Source organism: Macaca thibetana, chromosome 1, assembly GCF_024542745.1.
Source record: "Macaca thibetana thibetana isolate TM-01 chromosome 1, ASM2454274v1, whole genome shotgun sequence".
NCBI lineage: Eukaryota > Metazoa > Chordata > Mammalia > Primates > Cercopithecidae > Macaca > Macaca thibetana.
In genome coordinates this window covers 184,051,531-184,063,933 of record NC_065578.1, presented here as the reverse complement: position 1 = coordinate 184,063,933, position 12,403 = coordinate 184,051,531, and the positions used below count along the sequence as shown (strand labels likewise).

Below are 12,403 nucleotides of genomic sequence, written 5' to 3'. Positions count from 1 at the left end.
TGTTGCCTAGGCTGGGGTGCAGTGGGGTGACCTTGGCTCACTGCAACCTCCACCTCCGGGCTTTAAGCGATTCTCCCCTCTCAGCCTCCCAAGTAGCTGGGATTACAGGCATGCGCCACCATGCCTGGCTAATTTTTGTATTTTTAGTAGAGATGAGGTTTCACTATTGGCCAGGCTGGTCTTGACCTCCTGACCTCAGGTGATCCACCTGCCTTGGCCTCCCAAAGTGCTGGGATTACAAGCATGAGCCATCATGCCTGGCCTACTTTGTGATTTCTTAAGAAACAATACATGCATCTGTATTGAGTTGCTGATGAATTTCAATGTGAATAACATTTATAGTTTCTCTTAATTGTCTTAGCACCTGCAGGTGCCTATGATTATTTTCTTTATTTATACTCTCCTTAACTACAGTGAGTCACTATTGAGTTTTGGGTAGCAAATTTAGCTTTAAGTTTCAGCTCAGCTGAAGCTAAATTCCAGAAAAAAAGAAAACAGTCTTGGGGCTGGGCGACAGAGTGAGACTTAGTCTCAAAAAAAAAAAAAAAAAAAAAAAAAAAAAAAAAAAGTCTTTGCATTAAATGGTTAAAAAATTACCTGCAAATTTATAGGATGATAACGATTATAGGGATATAATAAGCATGAAATGCAAAACTGGGATATTTCCCTGGGCTCAGACTTCTTTTCCTTTCTTATGGTTTCTGTATATTTTGGTTTTTTATTCTACTTATTTCATTAATGGCAGGACATCAAGTATACAAGAACATAAAGATTTGTTTCATCTATCAAATGCAAGTTTGTATTAGGTAATCTCTTTGATTCTATAATTTTATTTGCTATTATGGGAAACATTTGTGATTCATCCATGCAAGTGTTGAGTCTAATATTGACACTAAAGAATGTTTTGTGAGCAGTTTTCTTTTGTAAATTCAACTGCAAGGTTATGAGATCCTAATTATGAGATTCTAATTCTCTTAATAACTCCTTAAGAATAGCACCCATGAAGTAACAAATCTGCCTAAGACTTCTATGACACTATAATTGGGATGTCAGAAAATTCTGTTCTCTACCCATTGTGATTTCAGGGGTTTTAGAAAACTCCTTTCTACAAAAACAAAGCTTTCTTTCCCTCTACAATAACAGATAAGACTGGAGACCTTGTCTTTCCATCACTGTTAGAGTAGCATTGAGGTATAATATCCAAACTGTTTTAGAAAATGCAATAAATTGAGTTAAATTCACACTGGTGTGTAGAAGTATAACATCATAATGCATTTTCGATAAAGGGTAAGATACAGCCTGGGAAGGAAACATATTAGTTTGTGTCATTTCTGGTAATAAATATCACTGCTTTATGACCTGCATGATGGCACGGTATTATCTTTCGTTTGTTCAATATTTACCTTCCAGGTGCTTCAAGGTGTGTCCTAGCCAAGTAGGTAAAGCTGGTAGGTGGGGTAATGTCCCAGGTCAGGACTCACAGGTCTATCTCATTTGGCTCCATTGTCTATTTCACATCTGCCTTTGTTGTCCAAATCCAGCCTTTGTTGTCCAAATCCAGAGTATCCACACGGTAGGTGGAGGAATTTTGAAAGAAAACTGGGCTTATTTTTGAGACGGAGAATAGAGTTTATTGTTTCTCAAAACAAATGCTCCTGATGTCACCTGGAATATGTTCTGAAAATAAATTGATTTATTTCTGTTTTGACTTTATATGCAATAAATTGTATGGGTCTCCTAGAAATGAAAACAGATCCCTTAAAAAATATATCATGCCAGTCAGATGAGGTCCATAAAAAACAAAAACAAAAACCAAACACAGCAACAAGGAAATTAGTTGAACCATTAAAATATAAGATCACTAAGCACAAAAATACTTCCATACATTTTTATTTTATTATTATTGAGACAGAGTTTTGCTCTTTTTGCCCAGGCTGGAGTGCAATGGCATGATCTCGGCTCACTGCAACCTCCACCTCCTGGGTTCAAGCGATTTCTCCTGCCTCAGCCTCCTGAGTAGCTGGGATTACAGGCGCGCACCACGATGCCTGGCTAATTTTTTATATTTAGTAGAGACGGGGTTTCTCCATGTTGGTTAGGCTGGTCTCAAACTCCAGACCTCAGGTGATCCACCTGCCTCAGCCTCCCAAAGTGCTGGGATTACAGGCGTGAGCCACTGCGCCCAGTCTGCTTCCACACATTTTTAAAAAGAACTTACTGAAACCAAAATATGAAGCCTTTTGGGAAATGTTAACTTAGACTTTTGAACTAGTGTGTGGTATTAAAAAAGCACTTGATGATAGAAGAAAAAAAAAGCACTTGATGAAGAGTCAAGAGTCCTGGTATTCAAGTTCAGGCTATTTCATCAACTACCTGAATGACACTGAGCAATCCAATTAAATCTGCTTGTTTAAAGATCTCTGATTTAGGCATTATTATTCTATGGTGCCATTCACTGGTCTTAACTTGAGCTCTAAATCCTGTCTTGACATCTTTAATTTTTATTAAAGGACATCTGCTACAGTTTCAACTGGCTTGTGCATTTAGCAAAATGTGCATTTCACAACTGCATAAGCAAATTAAGAAAAAACAATAATCCTTACTGATATACACATGGATCTTACTACCTTTCTATAAAAAGTTAGGAATAGGCTTGCTGTTTTTATTGAGATCATTAGATTTCCTCAGCCTGACCCGAGGCAAGGCTTCTAAAACTGTGATGTTTGTACAGGTAGCCTCACACCTCTCTTTCTTCACCTCCTCCTACTTCCTCATAGCGCCTTTGCCCTGACCCCAGGTGTCTCTGCTTTCACAATACTCTGCAAGCTGCCAAACACCCACCTCCTTCTAACCCCCTTGTGCCCACTGTTTTGTTCACTCTTTAGTACACAGTGCCTCATTATTAAAATTCCTTCTTCTTTATAAAAACCAATGTTCATTCTTGAAGTTCCCAACTCAGTGGATATGATGAGGAAAACTATTCGATTAAAAGAATTAATATTAAGTTGTGAATAAATCTACAGCTCATTTTACAGAAATGTAATTGGTGGAATTACAGACTTAATAGCAATGTAAAAACATTTTAGGGAGTGCAGGGAAATTTAAGAAGGTACAAGTCACTTAAAGGGCCTGTTTGCTTTATAGCCTTGCTGCTTAAAGTATGGTCCTAGGACCAACAGCAATGACATCAGCTGGGAGCTTGTTAGAAATAAGAACCTCCGTTCCACTTGTCAGAATTTGCATTTTAACAAGATAGGGGAAACTCAGGGTAGTTTGTATGTATTTTAAAGTTTGAGAAGCACTGGTTTATAGTATTCCAAGTAGGCAAACACCTTTTCTCCTCTTTAATTTAAAGTGGGGTCAGCTGTTGGTTATGTTCAGTTTATTGCTAATCTCTTTTTTTTCCCAAACAAAAGGTTTTACATATTTATTACTGAACCAGCCTGGTAGTGCAGAGCATATTCATCAATACTAATTTTTGCAATTAAACATGTCCAACTGTCCAGATAGTGGTGATGTTTCCAGCTTGATATGATCAGATGATAGTGACCTTGATACTGAATGGATGTGTGTGCCATCCCATGTGCAAATCCTTATAGACCCAGCTTGGTTCTTCTCCAATGTGTCCTTTTGGTGTTGTAGCTGATTACCAGTTTTCATCCAAATCCACTGGGGAATGAGACAGTTTTGCTTTTGTTTCTTGGCCAGGAATTACTTGATCCTGAAAGTCTTGTGAGAAGACATGGTGAGAAATTTAGTCCTATTATTAATCTTTATGTTTATGTTGCATACATTCTTATATTTATGATAATTTTCATAAAATTTGAAAAAACCATACATTTATATAAAAGGCGGGCCTATAAAAGGCTGTAATCTCAGCACTTTGGGAGGCCGAGGTGGGTGGATCACCTGAGGTCAGGAGTTCAAGACCAGCCTGGCCAACATGATGAAAACCCGTCTCTACTAAAAAATACAAAAAATTAGCCAGGCGTGGTGGCGGGTGCCTTGGGAGGTTACTACTTGGGAGGCTGAGGCAGGATAATTGCTTGAACCCAGGAGGGAGAGGCTGCAGTGAGCCAAGATTGCATCACTGCACTCCAGCCTGAGGAACAGAGCAAGAATCCGTCTCTAAATAAATAAATAAAAGGCTTGGTCATATGTATGAGCCAGTAAAACCAACAGGAATCTGTTTTCCCCTAGAAAGTCTATTAACCAAGAATACAAATAGGAAACTTGTATTCTCCTCTACTGATAGACCTTTAAACATTTTTTATAGTACCATTGATACGATAGACTAGAATGCAAAATTTACATCCATTTCAAAGATAAAATAAGCAGGATGCAGTAGCTCATGCCTATAATCCCAGCACTTGGGCAGGCTGTGGCAGGATGATTGCTTGAGCCCAGGGGTTCAAGACCAGCCTGGGCAACATAGCAAGACTCCACCACTACAAAAAAAAAAGTAGCTGAACATGGTGGTGCACACTTTTAGTCCTTGTTAATTAAGAGACTGAGGTGGGAGGATTGCTTGGACCTAGGACATTGAGGCTGCAGTGAGCCATGATAGTGCCACTCCAGACTGGGCAACAGAGTAAGATCCTGTTTCAAAAAAATAAAAATAAAAGATAAAACAGACTAAGTGGGGACATGGGGCCAAATGCCTACATTCCTTGGCAGGTGGGGGATTCAAATTTATCCTTTCTCTGTAGAGGCTATTTGGACAAAAAAGTTTGAAAATCAGTCAGGTGCAGTGGCTCAAGCCTGTAATCCCAGCACTTTGGGAGGCCGAGACAGGTGGATCACAAGGTCAGGAGATCGAGACCATCCTGGCTAACACGGTGAAACCCCATCTCTACTAAAAAAATACAAAAAACTAGCCGGGCATGGTGGCGGGTGGCTGTGGTCCCAGCTACTTGGGAGGCTGAGGCAGGAGAATGGCGTAAACCCGGGAGGCGGAGCTTGCAGTGAGCTGAGATCCGGCCACTGCGCTCCAGCCTGGGCGACAGAGTGAGACTCCATCTCAAAAAAAAAAAAAAGTTTGAAAATCTCTGGGTCTCCCGGTCAAGTTGATTACTATTATTTCCTGAAGACATTCTGTTTCTTCTGACTTCCATGCTTTTGCCCCTGCCTGCTATTATCTCCAATACAAACCTTTCAAGTCACAAAATTTACTTGATAAGATGGAAGTAGGTGAGAAGCCAACTTGTTCTTGCCTGGCACCAGCACAATTTTGGCCTACATTTTGTTTTCTCACAGAAGGAAGATGATCTTAGGTTTGTGCAAGTCTGCCTGACCTGAAATTTGAAGACCTGGATCATAACTATTTGGTGAAATTAATTGTTGCTTTATATAGATATAGTTATTTAGAATTTATTCAGTCCAACCAACCTATGGGGGACTCTTAACTTCCCAATAGATGGCAATTCATTATATTGCTAAAATTACCACAACTGTTACTTGAATTTTTACTGGATAATCTAATCTAGACAATTAGATTCCATTCTACTGGAACTAACAGGTGGACTGTTAGAATATTGCAAAGAGGAATTTATACAGTTCTACAAAGTGACTTTTTACCTCCAAGTATGAAGTTTAATGTCTTCCTACTTCTCATTCTAAAAGATATGCCAAGAAGACATATGTCTCATTATCACATATTGGACAGCTCAGCTCTGAGTCAGTGACCCTCTCACCTACAGAAATCATCCACTGCGCCAATAGTGAGGCAGGTTGGCTAACCTTGTTTTCTGTTGCTTATGGGGCTTTATATGCCCTGAGGAAAAAAGACTTGAGTTTCAACATCTATCATTTCTGCCTGTTGGATTTCTTAAATCCATTCTATTTAGGAGAAATTTCTTGAGGTGTGCATCCCACTTCCTATACGCATGATTCCGTGATATTCAAAACCTATTTATTGAGTGCCTACGATCACTGTGATAGACACGACCCAGGAGAATCTAAAATGGGTAAGACCATCTCTGTTCTTCAGGAGCTTTATAGTAGTATGTGTGTGTTTGTGTGTATGTGGGAGAATGAAGTGGGGGTTAAAAAGTACATAAAAAACTGTAATATAAGGCAGAACACACATGCTATGTGTAGGCCCACCAATAACATTTCTGGGATTCATATCAAAAGAACAAATTGAGGCCCACATACCATATACTAAAATCTATAAAAGTTGTAAATCAAATTAACACAGACTACCAAATAAAATATAGCCTCATACCTCAACAAGTAAATGTTCATAGCAACCAAATAGAAAAATGTGTGTAAAGCTATAGTTTTTATATGATTGGAAAGAGAAGTGAAATGTCGAAAAACGACAGAGTTTAAATATTATTGCATGTGTCCAGATGTTCCACTGATAATCCAATGGTGTGTGGATGAGAAATAAAATTTTTTAAAGCGTAATTTATATATCGTTATATTTATTCCATAATTTTTATCTTGCTATCATTTCAACAAAATTGTGAATTATGTTATCATCATTAAAGTTTTTGTTTATCTGTATTCTATCTACAGCAATTACCTAGATGTAGTAAAATTTAAAGGGTACAGGCAAGGCACAGTGACTTACGCCTGTAATCACAGCACTTTGGGAGGCCAAGATGGGTGGCTCACTTGAGGTCAGGAGTTCGAGACCAGCCTGGCTAACATGAATAAACCTTGTCTCTACTAAAAATACAAAAATTAGCCGGGTGTGCAGGCAGGTGCCTAGAATCCCAGCTACTTGAGAGGCGGAGGCAGGAGAGTCGCTTGAGCCCGGGATGTGGAGGTTGCAGTAGCCGAGATGGCGCCACTGCATTCCAACCTGGGTGACAGAGCAGGACTCCATCTCAAAAAGTAAGTAAATAAATAAACAAATAAATAAAGGATACAAAAATTGCATATGTTGAATACATTTTCCTTAAGAATGTCAATGTAGGCCGGACACCGTGGATCATGCCTATAATCCCAGCACTTTAGGAGGCCGAGGCAGGCGGATCACCTGAGATCAAGAGTTCCAGACCAGCCTGGCCAACATAGCAAAACCCTGTCTCTACTTAAAAAAAAAAAATACAAAAATTGGCTGGGCGTGGTGGCGGGCGCCTGTAATCCCAGCTACTCAGGAGGCTGAGATAGGAGAATTGCTTGAACCTGGGAGGTGGAAATTGCAGTGAGCCGAGATTGTGCCACTGCACTCTAGCCTAGGTGGCAGGGCAAGACGTCTCAAAAAATTAAAAAAAAATAAGGATCTCAATATAAAAATGTAAAATAAAAACTACTGGCCAGGCACGGTGGTTCATGTCTATAGTCCCAGAACTTGAGGAGGCTGGGGCCAACTGATTGCTTGAGTCCAGGAGTTTGAGACCAGCCTGGGCAACATGCCAAAACCCCATCTCTACAAAAAATACAAAAATTATCTGGGCCTGGTGGTATGTGCCTGTAGTCAGTCACAGCTATTCAGGAGGCTGAGGCGGGAGGATTGCTTGAATCACTTGAGCCTAGGAGGTTGAGGCTGCAGTGAGCTGAGATGGTGCCACTGCACCCCAGCCTGGGTAGCAAAGCAAGACCCTGTCTCAAAAAGATTTATTTTATGTTTTAAATTATTTTACTTATAGAATATTTTTATCTATTAAAACTGAGTAGAAAATAAAATTATAACTAATTAATATCAATATTTTAAGTCAAAATTATTTAAATCTGACATTTTGAAATGTTTTGGCCAGGTGTGGTGGCTTGTGCATATAATCTCAGCACTTTGGGAGGCCAAGCCGGGTGGATCACCTGAGGTCAGGAGTTGGAGCCCAGCCTGCAGACATGGTGAAACCCTAACTCTACTAAAAATGCAAAAATTAGCCGGGTGTGATGGCCCATGCCTGTAATCCCAGCTACTAGGGAGGCCAAGGCAGGAAAATTACTTGAACCTGGGAGGCAGAGGTTGCACTGAGCCAAGATTGAGCCACTACACTCCAGCCTGGACAACACAGTGAGACTCCATGTCAAAATAAATAAATAAATAAATTTTTTTTTTTCAGCTAAGGTATTGCATAAAGTACACAAATCTTAAGTATATAATTTGAAGAACTTTATACTTGTGTACATCCACGTAATCATCACCCAGATCAGATACTTAACATCTCTAAGACATCAGCAAGCTCCCTCATGTTGGTTCTCCAAGCTGATAACCCTGCAAAAGGTAACCATCAATCAGATCTCTATCACCAGATAAGAGTTTTGCCTGTTTTTTAACATTATTGAGATATAATTCACAAAATATACAGTTCACCCATTTCAAGTATACAATTCAATGCTTTTTTTAGTATATAAGCAGAGCTGTTCAAACATTACCACAATTTTAGAACATTTTCATCACCCCCAAAAAGAAACTCTGTATCTCCAAACACTCCCCTTTTCCCACCAATTTTCCCAGCTCTAGGCAACTTCCAATCTACTTTCTGTCTATATGGATTTACCCATTATGGACATTTCATATGAATGGAATCATACAATTTGTCATCCTTTGCAAGAGCTTTTTTCCACTTAGCACATTTTCAAGGTTCATCCATGTTGTAGCACATGTCAGCATTTCTTTTTTTTTTAGTGGCTGAATAATATCCCATTGTATAGATATACTGCATTTTAACAATCCATTCATTGGTGGATGAACATTTGGGTTGTCTTCACTTTTTGGCTATTATGAATAATGCTGCTGTGAACATTCTTGTGCGGCCTTAATGTTTCTATTTATCTTGAGTATGTACCTAAGAGTAGAATTGCTAGGTGATATGGTAACTCTATGTTTAATTGCCAAACTCTTTTGTAAAGTAATTGTATCATTTTTACATCTTTTCACTTAAAGTTTGTTTTGTTTGATATGAGTACAGTCACTCCAGCTTTCTTATGGTTGCTCTTTGTATATATTTTTCCATTCTTTTACTTTCAGTCTATGTGTATCTTTTTTTTTTTTTTGAGACGGAGTTTCACTCTTGTTGAACAGGCTGGAGTGCATTGGCGTGATCTTGGCTCACCGCAACCTCCGTCTCCCAGGTTCAAGTGATTCTCGTGCCTCAGCCTCCCTAGTAGCTGGGATTACAGGCACACGCCACCACGCCTGGCTAATTTTGTATTTTTAATAGAGATGGGGTTTCACCATGCTGGTCATGCTGGTCTCGAACTCCTGACCTTAGGTGATCCACCCACCTCTGCCTCCCAAAGTGCTGCGATTACAGGCATGAGCCACCGTGCCCGGCTATATGGTATCTTTGAATGTAAACTGTCTTCTGTAGCCAGTGTACAGTTGGGTCTTTTTCATAAATGCAGTCTGACAATCTCTACCTTTTGATTGGATTTGATTGGATTGCTCAATTAATAAACACTTATTATTATTATTGATATAGTTGGATTTATGTCTGACATTAAATTTTTTTTTTTCTTTATGGACAGAGTCTCCCACTGTCACCCAGGCTGGAGTGCAGTGGCACCAACTAAGCTCACTGCAAGCTCCGCCTCCCAGGTTCACACCAATCTCCCGCCTCAGCCTCCTGAATAGCTGGGACTACAGGCGCCCGCCAAACGCCTGGCTAATTTTTTGTATTTTTAGTAGAGACAGGGTTTCACTGTGTTAGCCAGGATGGTCTCGATCTCCTGACCTTGTGATCTACCCACCTCAGCCTCCCAAAATGCTGGGATTACAGGCGTGAGCCACTGCACCCGGCCGCCATTAAAAGTTTCGTAGGCCAGGCCCAGTGGCTCACGCCTGTAATCCCAGCACTTTGGGAGGCTGAGGTGGGTGGATCACCTGAGGTTAGGAGTTCCAGACCAGCCTGGCCAACATGGTGAAATCTCTACTAACAATTTAAAAAATTAGTCGGGCATGGTGGCGGGTGCCTGTAATCCCAGCTACTCAGGAGGCTGAGGCAGGAGAATTCCTTGAACCTGGGAGGCAGAGGTTGCAGTGAGCCAAGATCACACCATTCCACCATAGCCTGGGCAACAAGAGTGAAACTCCGTTTCAAAAAAAAAAAAATTTTTTTCTTTTGTTTCTATCTCTCATGTATTTTTTATTTTTATTATTATTATTTTTGAGATGGAGTCTCATTCTGTCGCCCAGGCTGGAGTGCAGTGGCGCGATCTCGGCTCAGGGCAACCTCCACCTCCCGGGTTCATTCACATCATTCTCCTGCCTCAGCCTCCCGAGTAGCTGGGACTACAGGCTCCCGCCACCATGCCGGGCTAATTTTTTGTATTTTAGTAGAGACAGGGTTTCACTGTGTTAAATAGGATGGTCTCGATCGCCTGACCTCGTGATCTGCCTGCCTTGGCCTCCCAAAGTGTTGGGATTACAGGCGTGAGCCACCACGCCCCGTCAGCTCTCATGTCTTTTTATTCTTCTCTTCCTCCTTTACTTTTTTTTTAAGTGAATATTTCCTAGTGTAACATTTTAATTCCTTTACTGATTTTTTTTACTACATTTCCCTCCCCTCCCCTCCCCTCCCCTCCACTTCCCTTTGCAAGAGCTTTTTTTCACTTAGCACATTTTCAAGGTTCATCCATGTTGTAGCACGTCAGCACCTTGTTTTTTTTTTTTTTTTTTTTTTTTTAATGGCTGAATACTGTCCCATTGTATAGATATACCACATTTTAACAATCCATTCATTAGTGGATGAACATTTGGGTTATCTCCACTTTTTGGCTATTATGAATAATGCTGCTGTGAACATTCTTTTTTTTTTTTTTTTTTTTTTTTTTTTGAGACGGAGTCTTGCTCTGTGGCCCAGGCTGGAGTGCAGTGGCCAGATCTCAGCTCACTACAAGCTCCGCCTCCCGGGTTTACGCCATTCTCCTGCCTCAGCCTCCCGAGTAGCTGGGACTACATGCGCCTGCCACCTGCCTGGCTAGTTTTTTTTTTTTTGTATTTCTTAGTAGAGACGGGGTTTCACCGTGTTAGCCAGGATGGTCTCGATCTCCTGACCTCGTGATCCGCCCGTCTCGGCCTCCCAAAGTGCTGGGATTACAGGCTTGAGCCACCGCGCCCGGCCGATGTGAACATTCTTGTATAAGCTTTTGTGTGGCCTCTTCCCTCCCCTCCCCTCCCCTTCCCTTTCCTTCCCTTGACAGAATCTCACTATGTCGCCCAGGTTGGAGTGCAGTGGCACGATTTCAGGTCACTGCAACCTCCGCCTTAAGGGTTCAAGCAATTCTCGTGCCTCAGCCTCCAGAGTAGCTGGAATTACAGGTGTGCACCACCATGCGTGATTAACTTTTGTATTTTTGGTAGAGAGGGGTTTCACCATGTTGGCCAGGCTCGTCTCAAACTCCCGACCTCAAGTGATCCTCACGCCTCAGCCTCCCAAGGTGCTAGGATTACAGGTGTGAGCCACCGCGCCCGGCCTTATATTTGTATTTTCTTAGTGCTCACTGTTGGGCTTACCGTATCATCTTAACTGAGCAGAGTCTTGTTCAGATTTATTCCAAGTTAATTCTGTGAGATAAAGAAATACTATTCCTGGTCGGGCGCAGTGGCTCACACCTGTAATCCCAGCACTTTGGGAGGCTGAGGCAGGTGGATCATGAGGTCAGGAGATTGAGACCATCCTGGCTAACATGGTGGAACCCCGTCTCTACTAAAAAATACAAAAAATTAGCCGGGCATGGTGGCAGGTGCCTAGTAGTCCCAGCTACGCAGGAGGCTGAGGCAGGAGAATGATGCAGAGGCAGAGGTTGCAGTGAGCCGAGATCACACCACTGCACTCCAGCCTGGGCAACAGAGCGAGACTCTATCTCAAAAAAAAAGAAAAAAGAAATACTATTCCTATACAGTAGTATTCCCTCTTTCTCTTTTTGTATTAATATTGTTATACCAATTATATCTATATGTGGCTATATATTTATACCTATAAATCTTTATTAACTTGTTACCTTATAGAATTTTATCTCTGTTAAAGAAGACGTGGCTGAGAGCGGTGGCTCATGCCTGTAATCTCAGCACTTTGGGAGGCTGAGACGGGTGGATCATGAGGTCAGGAGATCGAGACCATCCTGACTAACATGGTGAAACCCCATCTCTACTAAAAATACAAAAAAAAATTAGCCGGGCTTGGTGGCAGGTGCCTGTAGTCGCAGCTACTTGGGAGGCTGAGGCAGGAGAATGATGTGAACCCGGGAGGCGGAGCTTTCAGTGAGCTGAGATCCCGCCACTGCACTCCAGCCTGGGTGACAGAGCAAGACTCTGTCAAAAAAAAAAAAAAAAAAAAAAGCCGGGCGCGGTGGCTCAAGCCTGTAATCCCAGCACTTTGGGAGGCCGAGGCGGGCGGATCACGAGGTCAGGAGATCGAGACCATCCTGGCTGACACGGTGAAACCCCGTCTCTACTAAAAAATACAAAAAACTAGCTGGGCGAGGTGGCGGGCGCCTGTAGTCC

At 41.5% G+C, this 12,403-nt stretch overlaps 1 pseudogene; it reads right to left on the bottom strand.

Moving 5' to 3' along the window:
* Nucleotides 1-1,887: 1,887 nt before the first annotated feature.
* LOC126940626 (60S ribosomal protein L39-like) lies at nucleotides 1,888-8,069 on the bottom strand (annotated as a pseudogene).
* Nucleotides 8,070-12,403: the final 4,334 nt, after the last annotated feature.